The sequence below is a fragment of the Phymastichus coffea genome, unplaced genomic scaffold (assembly GCF_024137745.1).
Source record: "Phymastichus coffea isolate CEN01 unplaced genomic scaffold, Cenicafe_Pcof_1.1 PCOF00027, whole genome shotgun sequence".
NCBI lineage: Eukaryota > Metazoa > Arthropoda > Insecta > Hymenoptera > Eulophidae > Phymastichus > Phymastichus coffea.
Window position 1 is genome coordinate 2,705,007 of NW_026706838.1, and position 23,902 is coordinate 2,728,908.

A 23,902-nucleotide genomic window follows, 5' to 3' on the forward strand; every position below is an offset into this window, starting at 1 on the left:
TAAATAGTTCTCGCGGATTAATATTTTAACAAAGCGAAGTGCACTATCCAAGGCAACCCTATGTGCCAGAGCGAACAGTGCTTGAGTCCAGCCGCATCAGCTTGCCTCCTTCCTTACGTAGAAATTCGGCCCGCGGAGAGTGTCGTGAGCCACAGGTTACTTGGTGAGGGACAACCTAAAGAGTCTCGCGGCGAAGTAGTTATACAACAGGGCAGGTGTATCGGAATAAGTTGCTGCGGATTTTGGTAGAAACGAATCTTGTATTTCAGGCACTTACGAATACATAGAAGCGCGTGTGGTGGCGAAATGTGAGCGGCAGCGAACAAGGCGACGACGCAACGCAGCGCGTCGATCTTGTCAGCAACCGAACAAGATCGGACAACGAATTCGCTTAAAGCGGCTCGAGGCAAGACGCGATGCCGAGCAAAATGACAGAGTGCGTAAGCCGGGCGAAAAACTAAAGTGACAAATGCAGTTAGCAAGCAATAGGAGAGAGAGAGCCTAAGAAAGAGAGAGAGAATCGAGTAGGTACTTACAGTAGTTGTCGTCGGTTATTAGAACGGCAGCAACGCACGAACAGTAGATCGCGATCACACTTACTCCTGTCCTACACTCGCGCGGGCGTTCTCGCTTCCCAGCCTTATAGCTGACGGAATCCCTGTCAACATCAGCTATGTGCCTTCGCTTATCGCTGGCGATCTTTGGACTCGTATAATCGCCACTGCGTACTCGCTCACTCCCTCGAGGTCTCTCGTAACGCAAAAGAAAAGGTGTTACTGTCAAACTATGCTAGCGTCCGTACTTGTCTCTGCTCGCGTGCCAACTAACTCATTACGCGCTCTCCCTCTCTTTCTCCCTCGCGATCGCGGTCTCTCCGCGACATCCGCGCTAGGAACTATCGATAGTATAGATCGTAGGACTCGACTCTTACCTTGTTCGCTGACATTTCAAATGCGCTACAAATTATAAATTATTATAATGCATGGTAAAGTGTAAATATGATTAATAAACAAACTGGCCGCAGGGAGAGAGAGACATAACGAGAATGCGACTCGTTATAGAGTCATCCGATTCACTTTCATGTAAAAGTGGCATTTCTTCAAATGTTTCATATTTTTCGTCATCTCTATAAATAAGAAATTTTTTATGATTTTTTCGTAATCATCCACAGTAGTTTCAAGTTTTCCATTCCAATCATACGCATTAGCTTGTTTTTCATTGTTTTTCATTAGAATCGCTCGTAACATATTTTTAAAAAATTTTAACATTTGTGTTACAATAACTACTCACTGTTTCTATATTTTCTTTGCTCCTAGTCATATTTTCATTATGCTTTTTACTTAAGTGTTTTCTAAATGAGTCTAAAACAGAATATGCATGCGTATACCGGTTACATGTTGATATAAAACATTGAAACGGGTCATTTTCATGATATTCGCATAAATAGTAGCGCTTTGTGATGCGTAAAGTTAATATTTTATTTATTTATTTATTTAAGTCCAGAGTAAATATACATTAATAATAATTAATAATATACAATTACATTACAATCAGTCGCGATGTCGCCGTCAAGCGGTGCGGAAGTGCAACCGCCTGACGCATCATCGCTACATAAGCATTTCAAGTGTCATCCAAATACAAAAGTAGGAGCAGTTGTGTGTTTAGTATGTGGAAATTTCTATCATACGAGTGAAATAGTAGCAAAAATCAATGCAGGAAATGCAATCAAACTAATAAACAGCTCATTCATAATATGCCAGGAGCATCCAAATTTTGCACTAACATCAAACTTGCCATATGGGGACCTAAGTGAACAAGCTAGTGCTTTTATAACACAATTCAAACTTGTAAGCAAAGAGGAAATAAAACAAGAAATACTAAATGAGCTCGTGCATGAGAAACAAATAATGAATGAAAACGATGAACATATGGATTTAACACAAGTAAGTGAATTAGATGAAATACAACAACTAAAAGCTGAAAATAACTTATTGAAAGAACTCTACAAAGAAACAAAGGAAAAAATGAATTACTAAATGAATTACTCATCAAAGAAAAGCAAAATAGGAATGAGTTATTAGCAAAAGAAAAGAAAAATAAACCAAATAACATATTTAAAAAATCATATGCAGAAACATTGAGTTTACCAAAGCCTAAGCCAAAAAAGGTACCAAGACTTATTATCAAACGAACTAATAAAAATGATACCACTAATTGAGAAAATACCGTAGCTCATTATCTTATCAAAGATAAAACAATACAAACAAAAAAAATTAAAACAGTAAATAACGATACTGTCATAATTAACTGCATGAATGAAGAGAGTATTAACACTATAGAAAAAACATTACACAAAAAAATACACACTTTTGCTAAAATTGAAAAAGAGCAAATTAGGAAACCAACAGTTAAAGTTACTGGCATCAGCAAATCTTTCACACAAAATATGCGAGACATTGAGTCAGATATAAACCAAAGAAATTTCCACAATTATGATGACAAAGGTAAAGTAATACACACATACACAAATGAGAAATTGCAAACTATGACAGTTATAATGGAGGTATCAGCTAATTTGTACAAACACATTAGAGAGAATAAAAGCAGACTTTTTGTTGGTTGCCAAAACTGCAAAGTCTATGACATTATAAATACAAGCCCTTGTTATAACTGTGCTAGGTTTGGACATAGTGGGAGCAGATGTAAAAATGAAGCCACGTGTTACAAATGCGGCGGTAATCACACTGGTAGTCAATGCAACAATAAAACACAAACATGTCCTAATTGCACATACCACAATACTAAATACAAAACTAAATTTGATACTAAACACAGTGCAATTGACAGCCAATCTTGTGAAATTTTAAAAGCAAAAATAAACAAATACATTGAAATGACAGACTACCCGATAATGCCAACGCACCAACGCTACTTCGGAAAAATAGAACACCCGGCTGCAGAAAAACCAACAATTAACGCGCGTCCTGCTCTATCAAGCGGCGCATCATTAGCATCATTAGCCTCCATATCCTCGCTCAACTTACATGGTAACAATAATACGAAATACAAATAAAAATGCATCCCATCGATGAAAATATTAGCAACGAAATTATTATTAATAACACTGATGAATTAAATGAGCACATAATAACAGAAAAGGAAATTATTATCTTTGTTAATATCAGAAGTTTGAATGCCAATTACACCAAACTTCTAACATTTATAAACAACCTACAAAAAAAAACCAAGTGTTATAATATGTACTGAAACATGGAATTTACAACATTTCCTAGTCTTCAATATTGAAGGATACAGTATGTACTATAACAATAGTAGTATTAATAAGGCTGATGGCGTGGTGACCTATATCAGAGACGACATAATTGAATCAACAGAAATAATTCAAATACAAAATTTAAAAATTTTACAAACTACAATACAGTTAGAAAATGAAAAAACTATACTGTTAGCAGCTATATACAGATCACATGACCTACACAAACCACAATTCATACAATCGATCAAAACATACATAACTCAACACATAAAGAAAAAAAATTCAATACTAATAGGCGATTTCAACTGCGACATTTTAAGCCAAGATCCTTGGGATCAAGAATTCTTGCAAATGTTAATGGAAAAAGGACACCATCCAGGATTTAATACGATTACCAGACCTTCGCTGGACAACAACAACAGTGGAGCATGCATAGATAATTTTTTTATAAAAATGAAAAATAACGCATACAAAACTTTCAACGTCAACACCCCGTTCAATGACCATTATCCACTAATAATGGCGTTGCAGAACCAAACAAAAAGCATAAATCACTCACATAATAAAAAACAAATTAATTACCGAAAACTTCAACATATAGCTCAAACTATAAACTGGAATGAAAATAGTGAAACTAATGATACAAATCAATCTATCAATAACTTAATCATGAAAATACAATATTGCCTTAAACAGGCAGAAAAGAAAAATGTCACAAACAAAACTATTAATAGCTTGAAGCCAAGAAAAAAATGGATCACCAAAGGCATAAAAAACTCATGTAAAACTAAAGAAAACCTATATATTGAATGAAAAAATAATCCTCACGATACAACAAAAAAAAATAACTATAAAAATTTTATCAAAATTTTAGATAAGATAATTACAATAGCAAAAGAAAATTACGATAAAAAAATCATAGAAATGGTGCAACATGATCCTAAAAAATTATGGTCAGTTGTCAACAACAAACTAGGGAGAAATACTCAGAATAACAAAACTATTGATTACATCACGGACAAAAATAATAGAATCACCAATCCAGAAGAAATTGCAAACAAAATGAACACATTTTTTTGTGAAATCGGAACGGAACTTAGCAATAATATAATACAACCGCAAAATGCAACGCTCAACCTCCCAAAAATAAACCCGAAAACAATATTTTTAAATTTTACAAATGAACAAGAAGTAAAGAAAATAATTGGCAGACTAAAAAACAAAAAAGGAGGAGTTGATGGAATTAATTCATTATTATTAAAATCATTAATCCACTACCTATCTGAACCACTTGCACTTGCTATAAATAAGTGCATTATTAATGAAACTTGGCCTGATGCTTTAAAAGAAGCGGATATTATACCAATCCACAAATCAAAAGAAAAACATTTAGCAAATAACTACAGACCTATTTCTCTAATCTCCAACATAGCTAAAATCTTTGAAAAAATAATACATAGTGCAACGATTACCGAAAATCGTCAGACTCGCGCGAGGTTAAGGAGCGGCTAAACGAGAGGAGCCGCGTTCGGTTCGCGAGAGAGAGAGAGCGCGTAGGGGCAATGACCGGGAGGGGAGGGTCCGACCGGCAGTATGACTGTGTCACTCAGTCCGCTTGTAGCGTGCGTCTAACCTGTTCCCGAGCCCTTCGAAGTTTTCGTGCGTTTTCCTGGTGACATTGCGAACTTTGGTGCGGTGTGCTGAGTGCAGCAGCAGCAGAAACAGTAGCAGCAGTGAAGGCAGCAGCAGCTCTAGTAGCAACAGCAGTAATAGCGACAGCAGCAACAACAACAGCAGCAACAGTAATTGAGGCGGTGCAGCAAGCAGCGAAGCAGCTTGTTAGCAGTGTTGTTCGGATACGGTTGGCCACCGTATCCTCATCGTCCTTGCGGTAGGTGCACCTTCCCCTTTTTATTGTTGTAATTAGCGTGCGATCCCGCGCAGCGTGCGCGAGGAAATTAATTGTTGCGCGCGAGCGGTTAGTTCGCGGTAATCGCGGTTTTTTCTCTCTCTCTCATTTAGCGTGTTTTGTCATTCACGCGTGCGTGCGCAAGACTCTCGGCAAAACCCTCATGTAACTAAGTTGCATTAAATAAAGTGAACATTAATCGTCATCTTTAAATTAAGTAGTCGTTATTGTGTCATTCCTTTGTCCGGAGGTCGCGCCGATATTTGTTTACAGTCGATTCGAATTCGCCGGTAGCGTAGCACGAATCACGTGAATATCGATAGGCGGGAATCGTCAACTTAGGTTCCAGCGGCGGCCGCACGAGCGCTACTAGTAAGGGGCGACAGCGCCGCCAAGCGGTGAGTTGGGGGAACCCAACTCGGAAAAGTGAAGAGACCCTGCGCAGGCGCACTCCGAGACAAGGTAGGTTGCTGTGCTTTGAGCACAGAGATAACTAGGTGTCGTCTAGTCTTAATAAAGGTACGTTCAAGAGATTACAGACTAAACGGCAGCCTGTTACAATAGAAGAATTCAATCTTTCATTGACAACTGTAATTTGCTTTCCACAAATCAATTTGGCTTTCGAAAAAACAGAAGCACAAAACATGCACTAAATTATATTTCAAACAACATTTATGAACAATTAGATGCAAGTAAACCTATAGCAATAACTTTTCTGGATCTTGCCAAAGCCTTCGACACAGTTGACCACAAGATACTGTTACAAAAATTATACAACTATGGTATTAGGGGTAGTGCCTATAACCTTATCAAAAGCTATCTAACAAATAGAAAACAATGTGTGAAGGTAAATAATGCAAGTAGCGATAAACAAATAGTAAAAATGGGCGTTCCACAAGGAACTATACTGGGTCCGCTACTTTTCCTACTATACATAAATGATCTACTAACGATACTACCAGAAAAATCCATACTATCTTTTGCAGACGATACAGCAATCATAGCAAAAGGTAAGAATTGGAAAGAAGCTGAAACTAATATGAACAGTTATCTAAAAATAGTGGGAATTTGGCTTGCTCTTAATAAACTATCTTTGAATGTAGACAAGACAACGTACATGGAATTTGGAAATTATCATGACAGTACGCCAAAAAACCTGAAAATTGAAATCTTAGGACATCCAATACACCTAGTTGAAAACACAAAATATCTTGGAGTTACTTTTGACAGTAATATGAAATGGGATTTACATCTACAAATCCTATACCAAAAAACAAAATATCTAACATTTGTCCTATATAAGCTATCAAAAATAATGAATACTAGTACATTAAAAATGATCTACTACGCACTCTTTCACAGCATAATGACCTATGGAATTATAGCTTGGGGAGGAGCGTACACAGGTCGAATTAAAGTAATACAAAACTTGCAAAACAGACTACTAAAAATAATCTATAAAAACCAATTTGTGACACATGAATGGAAAAGAAAGAAAAACAAGATTCGCCTCAATCCAACACTCAAAAAGAACACTAACTATCAGCATAAAAAACAGTTATGTAAGAGCAATTATGTTATACAATAAACTACCAAATGACTTGAAAACAATTAGCAACACGACAACTAGGAAAAACAAACTTAAAAAATGGATCAAAGGAAACCCAATATGGCAAATAGATTAAACTGCAAAAATATAAAACAATTAATTGATCTCTATGGTACTCTGTATCCGACATCGGAAGTCCATGAGGATGCAGTAGACCACAACAAATTAATACTAGATATTAGAACATTTATTTGTGCAAATAACAATTGCAATTTATCTCATAAAAGATCACACAAAAGAATCACCCAGTATAACTATGAAAAAATGCTGAAAGGATCAACACAAGAAATCAACAGGATCGCAAAGCTAGCTAACAGCCTCTTGAATAATATGAAAACAACGACAGCTACACAAATCAACAGAATAAAATTCACTAAGTCCACACTCGAAGAACATAACATAAACAGTAATAACAAAATGTCCATAGAAACAGTTTTCGATGCAATTGATGAGATGGCAAATGAAAATAACTATAGAGCACTGTCAAGAAAACCGATGCCAGCCCCTGGAAAACTGATAGAACAATCAAATTGTATCAGAATGACCTATGGAGACATAAACTATCTAGGCAACAATAAAGCCCTGTTAAATTTTGACAGAGCTATTCAACGAGCAAAAATTTTCAAGAACTCAGCATCACCTCTAGAATATCAACCACAACACCTAGACATTGTAGTTGTCGATGACATAGTGTTCACCTCAACTTGCAAATGTGTCTCGAACAGACAACACAAAGAAATTTTTCCACACTATAGAGAAACTTGCGCAATAGGACTAACATGTCCAGCAAGATTAACAAGCTTAGAACGTGTCATCTACAGAAGAACCAAGAATGCAACAACAGGATATTTCACTACAGCCAGATAGATGCTAAATAGAACATGGGATTAGAACAACAAATCATGAATATTTTTATACAAATTACTAATTAGTTTTAAGTATTAGTATTAGTTTATTAAACATGCCAGACCAGCGTACAGGAAGAAATATCACATTTGAAACATTTTGACAACTCCATATTAAACATCAAACATCTAATAGTAAACATCTAATAATAACATCTAACTAATCTAAGAGAAATTTAGTAAATATTATAACATCGTTTCTCTCAGTGTATAGACTTTTATCATACGCGACCAAATTGCCGGGCCATTTCGTCTGCCAGGAAATCTTGATGCCGATATTTACCTTAATTTTCTGCAACATGATCTATTAGGACTTCTAAATGATGTTTTACCTCTAAAACAGCAACAAAACATTTTTATGCATGATGGAGCTCCAACGCATTTCGCTTGACTTGTACAAGATCACTTTGACGAGGTAATTAATTACTGTTTATTATTTTTTTTTAATCACAAGTATGTTCACTCCGATATTTTTAGAGTCTGCAATGGTAGTCGAGTTAATTAATCGAAACGTTCGTGATTCTGCTTCTCGCGCGTTAGTTCTAATAGTTAAGAGAGAGAGAGGGAGCGCGCGATCTTTTGAATAGGCAGTTATGCCTCAGCTGTTCACGCGAGTTTACCGCCGAATAGTGTTTTGCACTTTATTTCGCCAAAAATAAAGTTTCTCTGGGACAAATACGTGAGGGTGTGCAACGACGATATTGCAGCAGCAAGCAGCGGTACAGAAGCAGCAGATTACAGCTGATAGAGGCAGTACAAGGCAGCGCAGCTGATAATCAAGGGTCAGCGGCAGTTGATATTTTTTACAACAACAATTACGGCTGATCACCGTAATTGCACCGCATGGTAGGTGCACCTTCCGTCATATTAAGCGATACAAAATACATTTGGTATTTTGTATATTCGTCAAAGCATTATTTTTTGTATTCGCGTCGAGCGTTAGTTCGCGGTATAATTCGAATCTTCTCTCTCTCTCTTTCTCACCGAATATAACTAATTGTAAAATCCTATTCGCGTGCGTTAGTCTTTCGGCCCTACAAAGACTGTAGTAATTTTTATTAATTAAAGTCTGTGAAATTTATTCGCCGTTTTCGTAATTTAATTTTCCTAGTAGCTTAAGTAATTGAAAAAGACTTAGGTTTTAATCCAATTACATCTAGGGGATTAAGAAGATTAGGAGTAAAGTCGCTCACACTTAAAACTCAACGAGTGTCACAAGACACGTGACTTAAGGTGAGTTCAACTCCGCTGAATAGAAGACAACTAGGATAAATCATCTGACGTTAAGGCGAATACACGTACTATCATACGTGTTTAACGGAGCGGCGGTTTGCTCTGCATCGTGGGAATTTGTTTTTAAATAAATTTTCCATTTTTCAGATAACGTCTCCCGTTACAAGTCATACCTTGAGTGGATTGGTCGTGGCGGTATCGTAAAGTGGCCAGCATGTTCCCCAGATAATAATTCTTCAGATTTTTATGTCTGGGGAACGTGTAAAGAAGATATTAACCACAGCAATGCATCGGCTACTGCTGACGATTGCTATTAATATATCGAAAAATGGATACAAGACATATCACTCAAAGAGATACATTTGCCGACATTTTAAGTGCTGCAAAGAGCTCGATTGTACATAAGAATGGAGAGGAAGCATTTTCATGCAGTGCTTAAAAATGAATCTGGAAAGGATAGGTACTGTAGAAAATGAGCCAGCGAATGAAGGAAACAGTGAGGATGATGACAATGACGATGACTAAGAGCCAGACGACGATCTCATGATCCAAATTGGGACATAGCCGAATAAAAAAAGGTAATATGTCTGTGTAGCCTAAATAAAAATGTCCTCAAAAGAGTCGTGAGAAAATCGTGGAAAAGTTGTAAAATCAACCCAACTCAATAACTAAATGCCGTAAAAAGTAGTTTTTTCCACATTTTTATGACTTTTCTATGACTTATCTGCGATCTTCCCACGACTTTTTTACGACTTTGCATGACTTTTTTTTATAACTTTTCCACGATTTATCCACGACTTTTTTACTATTTTTCTAAGACTCTTCTACGACTTTTCTTCGTTTCTTTATTGGGTCACAGGATTAATAGGTCATTAAGTTATTATAACAAATAACTTATTGAACCAATAACGAATTGTTATAGAATATTTTTTACAACTTTCTTTATACTTGAATAATTGATATTATTTTGCAGTGTTCCAAAAATCAACGGTACATACTGAGATTTAAGAATTTTTTCGTTTGTTAATTTTTATTTTTTTATATTTTATGTATTTTTTATTGAAATTTACAATTTTAAAAATAAAAAAATGCAAAAAATAAACTAAATAAAATAAAAATAACACAAAGAAAAATTTTTTTCACTACCCCGCGCATTGTCACAAGCTCTGGTTAGTGCCAATCTATATTTTCCTGCCATTTATCTATCCGATTCATTAAGGGTGTTGTTTAAAATGTTGTTATACGTCGGAGCTCTACCTTTTTAATTTGGAGATTAATCATCTTCGTTACTATCTTCTGGCTGCTCTCTCTGTCTTTGGAGGTCATTTAACTCTATTTTGACAACATAAACCGCGGAACCATCGCAAAGCTATACCTATAAAAAAAGTTATAATAATTTGATTTTTACGTCAATTAGTTGACATGTACATAAATAAATATAACAGAATTTCACCAATCAAATTTATTAAACAATAAGTGACCTTTTCACCACATTCATTAATGCATTATCGATCCTCCTAAGATTATAAAAATTGTTATAGCTTGAGAAAGGTCGAAGGTGTATTTCTCAATAGTGAATCAAATAGTGTTAGAAAACCATCGAATCATTATTAGAGAAGTGGCTGAAGATGTCGGCATCTCTGTTGGCTCGTGCCATGCAATTTTTTCCAAAGTTTTGGACATGAAACTTGTAGCAAAAAACTTGTTCCGAAACTGCTTAATTTTGAACAAAAGGATCGTAGAAGGAGCATCACTCAAGAGCTGTTAAACGATGTCAATGATGATCCTGATATGCTTAGAAGAGTCATATCTGGTGACGAATCATGGGTTTATGGTTATGACGTCAGAACTAAAACCTAATCGTCCCAATGGAAGTGTCCAGAAGAGCCAAGACCGAAAAAAGCACGTCAAATTCGATCAAATGTCAAGGTTTAGCTCACTGTTTTCTTTGATTATCGTGGCGTAGTACACCAAGAGTTCTTACCACAAGGTCGTATGATCAATAAAGAGTATTACCTCGAAGTTGCTCAAAAAACCCATGAAAGGAAGGAGATTTGGAACGATTGAGGAGATTACGATTGTATTTTTTAATTTTCCTGAATTGCTATTTTTTATTTTGCAGTCCGCCATCTTGGATCCGCCATTTTAAATTTTGATAAGATAATAATGAATTTGGATCTAATGGTGCTAAGAATTCATAAAACTATTAAATAAAGAGGATTGAAGACTATACAGTGTCTATAAAATTGTGTAAGTACGTTATTTTAGCTGACTCACCATGGCCGCCATCTTGAAAATCAATTTTCTGAGCTAATTTTGCTAATATTCATCCAATTTATTGTCACAAGACTCAGGAAAGTCATTTTTCCCGCTAAAACTTTGATTATACTTCAAAAGTGCATATTACTGTGATTTTGCAATAATTTCAGGCATTCGGGCGCCATTTTGGATTGGTTAACATTAAAAATCGAAGTTTGTCAAAGTATATTTTTGAAGTACAACTTTTGGGTCCCGCATTCTTATGAATGAAGAATGTTCTTGAGTGCCGAAAACATAGTTAAAAAATGCATTAAAAAAAATCGAAAATCTCCATTTTTTTTGTTTATTGTTAAAAATAAACAATTTGTGCCCATTTATTGATAAATCTGGCGATGCCATTTGAAAGATGAGACTTTTATACACAAGAATATGTATCCCAATATTTTTTCCACACGGGTAATTGAAAGGCACGAGCTTGAAGTTGACGTTATATTTTGGCCATTTGCACGTGAAAGGGTTAAAAGATTATTAAGTTATGACTGATCGAAAAAGTTAATACCTAAGTGACTTCCGTCACTAGTTCTAATCCTGTAACTCCTTGAGATATTTAGTTTATGGAGATCAGGTTGACTTTCTGTATTTTCCGAAGGCATATCAAATTCTACCTCTTCAATTTCGATTTTCAGATCTGCTTTACCCTCTAAACTATCATCAAGAGAATGATGTCCAGTTTACTAAAGGCTTCGAGATTCCTTTCTCGTACTGGCTTTTTAACGAAAGCAACTGATAAATATATGATTCTAATCCTATTCTTTGAATTATATCCATCTACAGAAATTAAAGAAAAGTAACAATCATCTACATGATTCCGAGGTTCCCGCCAAATTATAGGAGAAGTGAATGGTTTCTTTCTTCTATTATCATTATGCCACTGACTAAAAAATGTCGCACAATAGGTGCATAAAGTATTCGGTATACAATTTTTATCGAAATAAATCATAGCATTTGGGTAACAACATTTATATACATTTCTAAAGTGATCTCTGAAAGTATTTCTATATTTTTTTTAATAGGACTGATATCAAAGTTGTTCTGAAAAGAACTGAATTTTTGCAAAGCCATTTTGCAAAGAACTGATTAAAAAGTAGTTCTTAAAGCAACTTATTGAATAGTAGTTCCGAGATAAACTGTTATCAAAGTATTTCCAAAAAGAACTAATTGAAAAGTAATTCTAAAAAGAACAAATTGAAAAATAGTTCAGAAAAGAACTGATTGAATAGTAGTTCTGAGATGAACTGTTATCAAAGTAGTTCTAAAAAGAAATGATTGAAAGTAGTTCTGAAAAGAAATGATTGAAAGTAGTTCTGAAAAGAATTGATTGAAGAATAGTTCTGAAAAGAACTGATTGAAAAGTAGTTCTAAAAAGAATTGATTGAAAAAACGTTCTAAAAAGAAGTGATTGAAAAATAACTTTAAAAAGAACTCAAACAAGAGTAATTTTAATATAACTGCGTGAGTTAAAGGCTTTCGGCTGAAAGCTTGCGTGTTTAAAGGTTAGGGTGTTAATGGTTGAGGATTAAGACCTTTGTAGTTAAGGGCTTGACGTTGAACAGCTTTAGAATTTGAAGGTTTGGGGTTGAATTGTTTAGGAGTTAAATGTTTGAGGGTTAAGTGCTTTGGGGATTTAGGTCTTCGTTTTAAGGACTTGGGGTTAAGCTTTGGTGTTAAGCACTTCAGGTTCAATCGGAGGTCTGGGGTTTATGGGATTATGAACTAAGATTACGATTGTCTATAAATACGTTTGTCGTTTTTTCGAATTTACTCGGAATTCTGATGTGCTGGAGCAATTCTAAGTAAATATTCGTGATCAGCTACTCAAAAAACATTATGTCTACTTAAGGAAGTCCAAGAGCACTGCGAAAAAAATTTTGTGGTCCCGTGATTTTTTTGGTAACTTCGTGAAATAATTCTTTGATAGGATATATTTTTGTTTCATTACACCACTTACGAAGATGGGCGGTGATCTTGGCATTATTCTTGTTTTCCTTGATGTTAGGGAGATTTTTCTAAATTTTTTATTATTCATGTTTATATCTAACACTGAATGGATTTTCTATATCAACTGATGCATTTAATAGAATAAGATGGTGTAAATCCGACCTAGTAATTTCTTTTCCTATAAAACGTTTATCCCAGGTAAAATCTGAACTTTATATACGTTAAATTAAAGGTAATATAAAAAAGCATCTTTTTGCAAAGTATTTTTGTTATACCATCAAAAGTTTTTGAAATATCCGTATTTCAAAAAAAGTCAATTTTTGCCATTTTCAAAAATAGCGGGGTAAATCTGATTCCCTACTTTTTAGCTGAGTTTGCACAGAAATAGTTCTAAATTAACAGTTTTTTCACTTTGTTTACATAAATAAATAATTCTATACACATAAACAATAAAAAATATGCGGTCGAATTTACCCTACTACGCCATGTTTTATTTAACATACGAGTACTTAGAAACAATTTACTCGAAATTTTTAACAAAAACGATACATCAATTGAATAGGTCACTAAATGCACTAAAAAATCACTTACCGTTTTTCTGCGATTGTTTTATTTAATAAGATAAAACTACTGATGCAATTTGCACGAAAATTAAACTGAAAAGATTTAAATAACACTTGTTGTCTTTTGAGCGTTTCAATGTCAAATGCGATAAAGCTGTCAAAGGTGACATTTTCATTATTTCGAATGCCATTTATATGGTAAGACTAATGCAAAATCGCTCCGCTTTGCCATTTCTCACAAATAGAGGGAGGTCAGGTTTATTCACCCAGTCGAATTTATCTTATCTTACCTTATATCAAGCCAGTAATTTTGAACGTTAGTTTGTCTTTTCTTTATAATTTTATTTTCTATAGAGCCATTCCCATTTTGTTGTTTTTTGCTCTTTTTCACACAGTTATTTCTTTTTTGCTTGTTTTTTTGCAAGCCCTGTCCAAACTATTAAGTGTTGGTAATGTTTTACGATTAATTAAGCAGTTCAATTAAACTGCACTAGTGTATGTCCGGTTTGCACGAGTGCTAGCACTCGAATCAATATATTTTTAACATATTTTTGTTAATATCGTTTTTTAATTCTCTATTTTTCTAATTTTATTATTTTCTTCTTTTCAGATTTATTGACGTTTAGGAAAGAAAATAAACAAGGAAACACATTTCCTCCACCGGATGAAAACGCCTAATCTCTACAAGTTCCTAATACCGAAGGTTTGGACCGAAAATTAATTTTCAATAGATAAATTTTCAGCTGTCTATGCCGGATGAGATTGATGACGATAACATTTGATAATGTCGATAAAACTGAGTTGTCAGAAGACGAAATGCAACTTATTTTTGTAAGTATAAATTTTTATCAATATATAAATATATGCAATGATAGTTCATATGTATGACATACTCATATCTTTTGTAATGGGGTGAGCTACGCGGTGCGAAGGTCTGCGGTCAAGTTTCTTCGTCTATGTACGGATCAGCACGAGCTATGCGAATATCGCCGCACGGTGCGTAATGGCGCACATATTAGCGGTACTCTGTGTGCTTTCCGTGGGCTGCTCTCACTGGTAACTGCATGCGCCTCCTTTGCACCGAATTTTGCACCGAGACCTTACCGTGGGCGTGGGCCCTTGCTTTCGGGAGAAGTCCTCGTTAATTGCTGCCTGTATCTTTACTGAGCAGCTTCAGCCTTGCTCGAAAGTTTAACTGAATTCTGCTAGCTGAAATGGAACGCATAAATACGAAGGCGTATGACAGAAACGAATATGCGAGTATAGGAATGAGCACTTTTGAAGGGTCAGTCAATGATTAAATCAGTCGTTCTTAATTGTCACGACGGTATTCTTTATTAGATAATGGTCCGGTTACAAATTGAAGCATGTACAACGATAATACTTTTTAGCACGTGGCAGTTGCGAGCGCCACCATCTTGTCCGCTGCCACATGCACGCAGCGATATTTCGCCTACGGATGAGCTATAATCCACGCACAATTATATCGTTGCAGTTTCTGAGCTTGCGTGAGATAGGCTGTCGATTGATCTCGAACTGCGCCTTGTATTATACAAGTAAAACAATGACGGATCACGCGGGCGTATTGCGCGGTGCTGGCTAGCTGATCTTGCGAGATCTGCTTTTTTTCGTCGCTCAGGTTATTTCAATCACGGGAGGAGATGGCTACACACAATTTCTAGCGTTCTCTGGAGTTCGCTCAGGATGCCTTTTGTGTTCTCTATTGGGGAAATAGCGCATACAGTAGCTTCCGTGTTCGTCCGACATCGAAGCTCGAGAGTCCGGAACATGAAGAGAACGTGCGTGTCCAAGGGCAATCTACACGACTGTTATCTGTGTATTACTTTCTCTTCTCTATCCACGTGTACGCGACGCATGCCCTCACTTCCTAGCCGGTAGGTGCTGCCCCCACGAGCAGTCCCATCGACGAAACGAGTGCGCAAATATAACGTTCATTTTGTTTATTTCATCACTATACATTGATTTTTTGGTGGAGTTCCATCCGTACATTGACGATCACAGACGAGCAGTGATGCAATGAAGATTCACCGAAGTACTTAAGAATCGTATGAGGGACAGCATACTACGTATGTGATGTCATGTGTACGTTACAAGGATTGAGCAATAAGTCTTTAGGAAAAACTAGAATGACTATTTTATTTAGGTGGATTATTTTTTATTTTTCAATATTTTGTGTTTCTAACCTATCAGAAAAATATGATTTTAGGAGTTCCTTAAAATAGTTATTTTTTTATTTTTCAAGGAGAAGCAAAAGTTGTTCAATTTGATTGATGATAAAAACGGAACCACTTAAAAAATTTAGCTGAATATTTAACAGCACTCTAGTTAGAAATGAAGCCTGCTGTAGCAACATAAATTGTGATACCTTGTGTGTCATTGATTTTAAGGACTTATTGACCTACTCTCGTTTTATAAATGCTATGAAACAATACATATGTCTGCATCTGGTTTTTAAGTGACCAAATGCTCCTCAATCCCTCCCAGAGCTTCAAAATTGGTCGACCAGCACTGCCAGCGCCGTATTACTCTTACAGTACCAGCGCGACATTCTAGAATGTCTTCTAACTTGGCTTTTGCTCAGCTCTAATTGAATTGGAATTGCTACTGGTGTGGAAAATTAAGATAACTTCGAAAAAATTTGTTATTACACAAGCGAAAATCTGAATAATCGCACTAAATTACGAAATTTATTGCGAATATTCGGATTATTTGATTTATTTGATGACTGCCGAAAACATCAATGTAAAAACATAAAATGGATGTGAAATGAAAAAAGTACATGTATGAATAAAATATATTGAGGACTTCATTTTCCGGGGCATGTTGAAATAATAATTTTAGAGACATGATATTCGGGCACTCATTTATTCGAGGACATCACTTTCAGAGAATAACTAATTTGGAAAAACAATCATTCGAGCAGGTATTTTCTGGGGAATGATCGGAAAGGTCATAATTATACTATGTCCATTTTGGAGGTGATATTACTAAGTAGAAAGAGCAACGTGGGAGCTGGTAATGACATCTACAACATGGGTCTCCTCAAGTGAAAAAATGTTCACCTACGATAACGACGAATTCGGCTAGGACAGTTCGATTCTTTATACCTTGTAATTGAAGAAAATGTAAAGGGTAAAATCGAAGCTGATTGACGGGTGACAACTCGCGCGAGGCGAGTTTGTCCCGTACGAAGGTCTTTCAACAGCCGAGCGGCCTTTGACTCGGGCGGCAGTCAGGCTCTCGGGCACCCCGTCCCGTTCGCGCGTCAATAACGAAGTCTTCGTAGATTTGAATACGGGATCCCGATACCGCGATCGTAAGATATTCGATCGGACGTATTCGTATATATCTATCCGTAATTGATTATATATAAAATAAGCAATAACGGGGAAGCATATGGATATACTCAAGCGCGATTAATAGTACTTATAAAATTTATTTTATAAAGCTCAAGTACACGAATAAATGATAGAGTGAAAATAGAATATATATATATATATATATATATATATATATATATATATATATATATATATATACAAGGTGTCAAATAAGTAACGGAACAAGGCTGTAGCTTTTTAGGTACAGATTATTAGACCAAGGTCAAGGTCATTCCTTTAGTAACTTTCAACGCGGAATCCGATGGTGACCTTGGATTTGTCCTTGAGATTGACCTTCAAGGTTATTTCAAGGTTAACTTTGTTTTTTTAAATGGGAACCCCTATTTTTGACAACGGCAATCGAAAGAGCGGAAAATTTTACGTCCAAAACGGTATTTTTAAATTTTTTTTCATGGCCTTGAGAAGGTCGATTTAAGGTCAAATGCTTGAAAAACTGCCTAAAAGCGTTTTTTTAATTTTTAAGATATCGAAAAATGACCTCTACAAAATTTGTTCAGAACAGAGTAGGCCACCCAATGCACCAAAAACCTTTGACCTTTAACGTCATTTTGAAGGTCATTTCAAGGTCGAAGTGTTTTTTGTAATGGAAACCCCTCTTTTTGACCCCGGATTCGCATATAGCGCGAAATCAGAAAGAAACATTCAAAACGCAGTGAGTGGAAAAAACTTATCCGGCAAAAAAACTGTACCTATGTCTCTGCTTGCTCCTCATTTAAAACAACTTGACTTTCGGTTTGGATAACCCGTTACTTTATTATTCAAACAATCAAAGGTCAAAGATAAGGTCACTGTAACATGCTCTCAGTAGAATTTAATAAATTTAGCCCGAAACATTTTGTAAATGTTTCGCGAATAATATTGGATCTAAATTTCACATGACCTTAGCGATGAAAGTCGTGGATCAATCGAAACTCAACATAATACCTTATCCAAACGTCGGATTTCGCGCTATGTGCTAATCCGGGGTCAAAAAAAGGGGTTTCCATTACAAAAAACACTTCGACCTTGAAATGACCTTCAAAATGAGGTTAAAGGTCAAAGGTTTTTGGTGCATTGGATGACCTACTCTGTTCTGAACAAATTTTGTAGAGGTCATTTTTCGATATCTTAAAAATTGAAAAAACGCTTTTAGGCAGTTTTTCAAGCATTTGACCTTCAATCGACCTTCTCAAGGCCATGAAAAAAAATTTAAAAATACCGTTTTGGACGTAAAATTTTCCGCTCTTTCGATTGCCGTTGTCAAAAATAGGGGTTCCCATTTAAAAAAACAAAGTTGACCTTGAAATAACCTTGAAGGTCAATCTCAAGGTCAAATCCAAGGTCACCATCGGATTCCGCGTTGAAAGTTACTAAAGGAATGACCTTGACCTTGGTCTAATAATCTGTACCTAAAAAGCTACAGCCTTGTTCCGTTACTTATTTGACACCTTGTGTGTATATATATATATATATATATATATATATATAGACGCGTGTTCTTCGCCTCGCGTTGTCTATTATCTATAAACAATATGGTACTCACTTATTTTTTAATAAAGTTATTGGCGTTCGGTCCTTTATATATTATTATTGTTTTTTATTTATATGGTCTTTCTTCCTTTTGTTTTTAAACGGATTGTATGGTCCGTCAAATGTATGCGTAAATATGTATGTGTCCAATTGATACAGTGGATTAATATATTTTCTTGGTCCTAACGGCGTGAACAAATTGCCTGTATGATTGCAGTCTTTCTTTGGCTTTTATTAACACTCAAGCTCCGATAAAGTAAACTGAACTAAACTTGTAATTAGGTAAAAGAATAATACCGGATAACTCGGACAAATTAAACCAAACTAAATTTATATTTCAATTGGCGAGATAAACTCTGAATTCGGAAATATTGCGGCCTTCTTGCTCTGGCGCTCAGTCCTGACTGACTAAATTCAAGCTCCATTGTTTTCACCGGTTTATTATATATTATTTGTCCCTCGCATTCCGTCTCTCTCTCTCGCACATATGCTTTAGACGTTTACACTTCTCGAATCGGCTCGTATTACTTAGCTAAGCACGCTGACTGCAGCATGCTGTCGCGGCATGCTGCAGCAGCGTGAATCAGCCTCTGCCGCTCATTCCTACTGAGCCGCGCACACGAATACTGCTAGCTATAGTGTTTTATTGCTATGTCCGAACGGAATTCGCGAGAGCGAAATCTTAATTTTAAAATATAATTATAACATAATGGAACGTCACGTAACACTGATTCTTCTCATGAAATATGTGAAAAATAACAAATAAAAAAATTAAAACAATTTTTTTGTTAAAATGGTTTTATTTTCTGCAATAATTTAATTTTATAGTACATATTATATGAACAATTTTATTCAATGCTTTGAAGGTAGAAACGAAGGGCGTCAATTTGAGTTGTCCAGAGGTATCGCCATATACGAGGTGTGATCAAAAAGTAAGGTGAATTTTGAAATTTAGCGGGCTACGTCCGTTCGATCTTCGACTTTTTTATTTGGTTATGTCGGTACACTCGTCTAGAACATACGTTCCAAATTTCAGCTTTGTAGTATGTTTGGTTTGTTTGTGAGAGGCATCAAGGTTAGAAGTGTTTTGCGTGCTCCACGATTTGCTGCTGTCTAAATACATGGATCAAAGAGTTTGCATTAAATTTTGTGTGAAAAATGGAATCAAATGTTCCAAAACACTTGAAATGCTGAAAGTGGCATACGGTGAGTCTACTTTAAGCCAAAAAAATGTTTACAAGTGGTATAAACTCTTCCAAGAAGGCCGAGAAGACACCGACAACGAACCTCGTTCTGGACGCCCCAGCACATCAACAACTGTTGAGAATGTTGAAGAAGTGAAGAAAATAGTGTTGGGAAATCGTCGAATTACCATTAGAGAAATTGCTGATGATATTGGCATCTCATTTGGTTCGTGCCAATCAATTTTGACGAGTGTTTTAGACATGAGACGTGTGTCAGCGAAGTTTGTTCCGAAATTGCTCAATTTCGACCAAAAGAAACGTCGCATGAGCATCGCCCAAGAGCTACTGAATGACGTCAACGATGATCCAGATTTATTCAACAGGGTTATAACAGGTGACGAAACATGGGTATACGGTTATGACGTCGAGACTAAGACTCAATCGTCCCAGTGGAGGCATTCTGGATCACCAAGACCAAAAAAAGCACGCCAAGTTCGATCAAATGTAAAGGTTTTGCTTACAGTTTTCTTTGACTGCAGGAGCGTGGTACATCATGAGTTCTTGCCACAGGGTAGAACAGTAAATAAGGAATATTACCTGCAAGTTATGCGCAATTTGCGCAAAGCAATCCGCCAGAAACGTCCGAATTTGTGGAAAAATAAAAATTGGCTTTTGCACCATGATAACGCCCCTGCTCACACATCGTTGCTTGTGCGCGAATTTTTGGCTAAAACCAACACAGTAACGATGCCACAGGCACCGTATTCCTCAGATCTGGCCCCCTGTGACTTCTTCTTGTTCCCAAAACTGAAGAGGCCCATGAAAGGACGGCGTTTTGCCACGATTGAGGAGATAAAGACGGCATCGAAGGATGAACTAAACAAGATCACAAAAAATGATTTTTTGAAATGCTTTGAGGATTGGAAAAAGCGTTGGCACAAGTGCATTATATCCGAGGGGGATTACTTTGAAGGAGATAAAATAAAAATTGATGAATAAATAAATATTTTTTGAGAAAAATAAAAATTCACCTTACTTTTTGATCACACCTCGTATATCGAGATCAAGTAGTAAATCTGCATTCTTCAACAAAGTTCTAGGGGCATTGTTCTTTCTGAGGAAGATCATTTACTATATTAATTAGGCTTTGTTATGCGTGAATATTTTGTTCGAATATACATTCTCCACATTTATGATTTTTTCTTATGGTTACTTGACCCAAACATTTCGTACAAATTTTTAATGTGTTTTTGACTGCTGATGGTACTTTAAGATCTTTTTTTCCTTCATTTTTAGCATAAAGTGAACAAAATAAACTATTTCCAGCATAGATATTATTTTCTATTTTTAATGGTTGACCAACGTTAATTTCATTTTTTTGTGGCTCTTATACCTTGCCGTCAAACAAATATAACAATTGTACTGACAATTCTTTGTGTTGTCTGAAGTTCTTGTTAATTTTTGTAGTACCATATTTTCATAATTGGACATGGGTTTAAAAGATCTTTTAAAATTCTCGTTATCGTGCTCTGTTAATATTTGACGACAAGTTGTACAAAGTCCAAGTGGAAACTTTGAGTCCGTAGAACAGAAATTTGAATTGATAAATTTTGTTACCAACTGCTCATTTGAAAACAATTCAGGATTTTTTTTCCAATAGTGATTTTTCTCCCACAAGGAGCACAGACTTTTTGTCTATTTTCCTCGTGATCGCGCTTGTGATCACAGTTTTCACTCATAGTTTTCTTGACGTATATTTACAATAGTATTTTCAAGACTAAATGATCTATTTTTTATAAAAAAAATTGTAATATTAAGAAGTTGTATGTTTAATATTAAGCATTGGATTAGAATTGAAAAATGTTATTAAATTGAATAATGAAGTTATGACCCTTTTAATAGTAGTTAGAAAAAAATTATTACACTTATTTACCAAAAACTATATATATACTGTAACGAGTGGGCTCGTTAAGGGGCAGATAAGCGGAATCTGAAATAGCGCGCCATGCGCAAAAGACCCGCGCAGCGAGAGAGAGAGAGAGAGAGATAACTACGACACGCGGGCTCGACACAGGGTACACGTGCAACCGGCGAGCGGAGAACACACGTCCGAGATTGTTTTCGTTTTTCGTTCCCTTTTGCTTGGTCATCATCGCGTGCGTGTAGCAATAAAAAAGTGTAGCCACTATTACGAGGTGGCAGTGTGGCGAATAGGATTGGCGTCCAGTGCCGGCTATCGCGCCAAAGTGAATAGATTGAGAGACACCATCCGAGCGAAGGAATCCGGCCCGCCGCGAATCGTCGTCCACTGTAAATAAGGACTGGACGACGGCTTGCTCGACTTCAACGACTTTGGGCGACGACCTTCGCGAGATTAGACTTGGGACGTAAGGCGAAGCTGTCTGCAGCAGTGTTCGCTCGCGTAAGTTTATTGATAAATTGTAATTTTTGCGTGCGAAATACTGTGCGGGCTGTGCGCCGACCGAAGTCGTATCTTCCGTCTCTCTCTCACGCGTATGTTTAAGCGGATCATGCGTCTCGAATCTCTCGGTCAATACGGAATGCGCGCTAGATTGTAAACTAATAACCGAGTAAAACCCGCTGTGATCACATTGAGCAAGACGGCGAATTTATTCGACGACACCAAATCTTTCTCTACGTTCCCTTCTCCTTCGTAACGTTTTCCGAGAACCTGCAACCGTCGCTCTTCTTCGCTATTCCGTGCTTTCGCGCTCGTTTTCAGGTTGCGCTTTCGACACGGAGCTAGCCGGAAAAGAAGGATACAACGGCGATATAGATATCTTGTTAACGGACGGCGATTTGCAATTACGAAGAAATCAACAACCGTTACAATACGTAAAAAATCAGTTTCATTATGTGCTGTAACGGGGTATGACCGTTTAATGATTATATCGCGTGGTTATATTACTGGGACACACGTAAATCGTCAAAGCTCACTACTATTCCGGGAGAGCACGAGAAAATATGCGTCAGTCAACCGATAATCGTTTATAACCTAAGCTAAATTGAGTGGAAGCTATGTGAGATGAGAGAATCAATGAAAACACTTGTTAGTAAGGTAAATCGGATCTTTTATTATCCCTCAAAACTCACAAAAGGTCGGCCCGCGCGTTTGTTTACATGCACGCTCGCTCGTCGACAACACGCTTTGCCGGTACGCTCGCCGCTCTTCGTTACGAGAGCCATTACATGCACGCATTAAATGTTAGAATCGAGTTATTATTCGCGTAATCGCGATCGCGAAATTAAGCTGGCCAGCTTACCTTTTACTCGCAGGCGATCGAAGAGAAACAACGAATACTTCGCACAGCACGGAACAGTTTTATTGTTGTTTTGGTGTTCGCGAGTCACGAATGCGCGCACGCACTGGTTTCGCCCTCGATGGCGAAACCTCTCACACTCTCCCTCTTTCTCGTTCTGGCCTCCAGCTGGTACTCGGTGGCTCCTTGGCGGCTGCACTCCTGGATCACTAGTTGCTGTTATTATTAAAGCGTACGGATGTCAAGGGCACGTGAATCGACGGGATGATAGCGTAAGCGGACGGACACTATGATGGTCGATGCTTCACTGGTTCAAATTCGTTCGCGCGCGTTCCGTCTGCTCGCGTGCCGAATTCCTTCGTTGCCTATTCTGTCCCCCCGGCAGGTGCTGCCCTCATAGGCAGCAATTAGGCTCAACAGTCAGCGCTAATTTGACGTTTACCGTCACAGCCCCCTTCCAGTCAGGACCTATAGGGTCCTCGACGATAATTCCATTAGCGCTGCCTTTTCCGAGGAGAAGATGAGGAAGGATAATAAAGGATTGTAGTCCATGTGATGTAAAACTTAAGATTTATTGGACGGCAGGGCGATGTATCGGTGGTCCTGCCCACGGGGGCAGGACGTTATCACCTAGCTGGCCTCGGCGGTAATTCCTGGCCCTGGTCGTCCAACGGGGGTCGGCCGCGCGCCTCCCACTCCAGCCTCTCCTGGACCAGGTCGGCGTGTTGTCGCACGCGTGGGCAGCGGTCCGTG

At 37.0% G+C, this 23,902-nt stretch overlaps 1 long non-coding RNA gene across 1 annotated transcript in view; it reads left to right on the forward strand.

The window, feature by feature from the left end:
• LOC131675644 (uncharacterized) overlaps positions 1-23,902 on the forward strand; it is a 152,628-nt gene that overhangs the window by 82,813 nt on the left and 45,913 nt on the right. Inside the window, exon 3 of the long non-coding RNA XR_009303093.1 lies at positions 14,364-14,584. This is a non-coding gene — a long non-coding RNA (uncharacterized LOC131675644). The remainder of the gene's footprint in view (positions 1-14,363; positions 14,585-23,902) is intronic.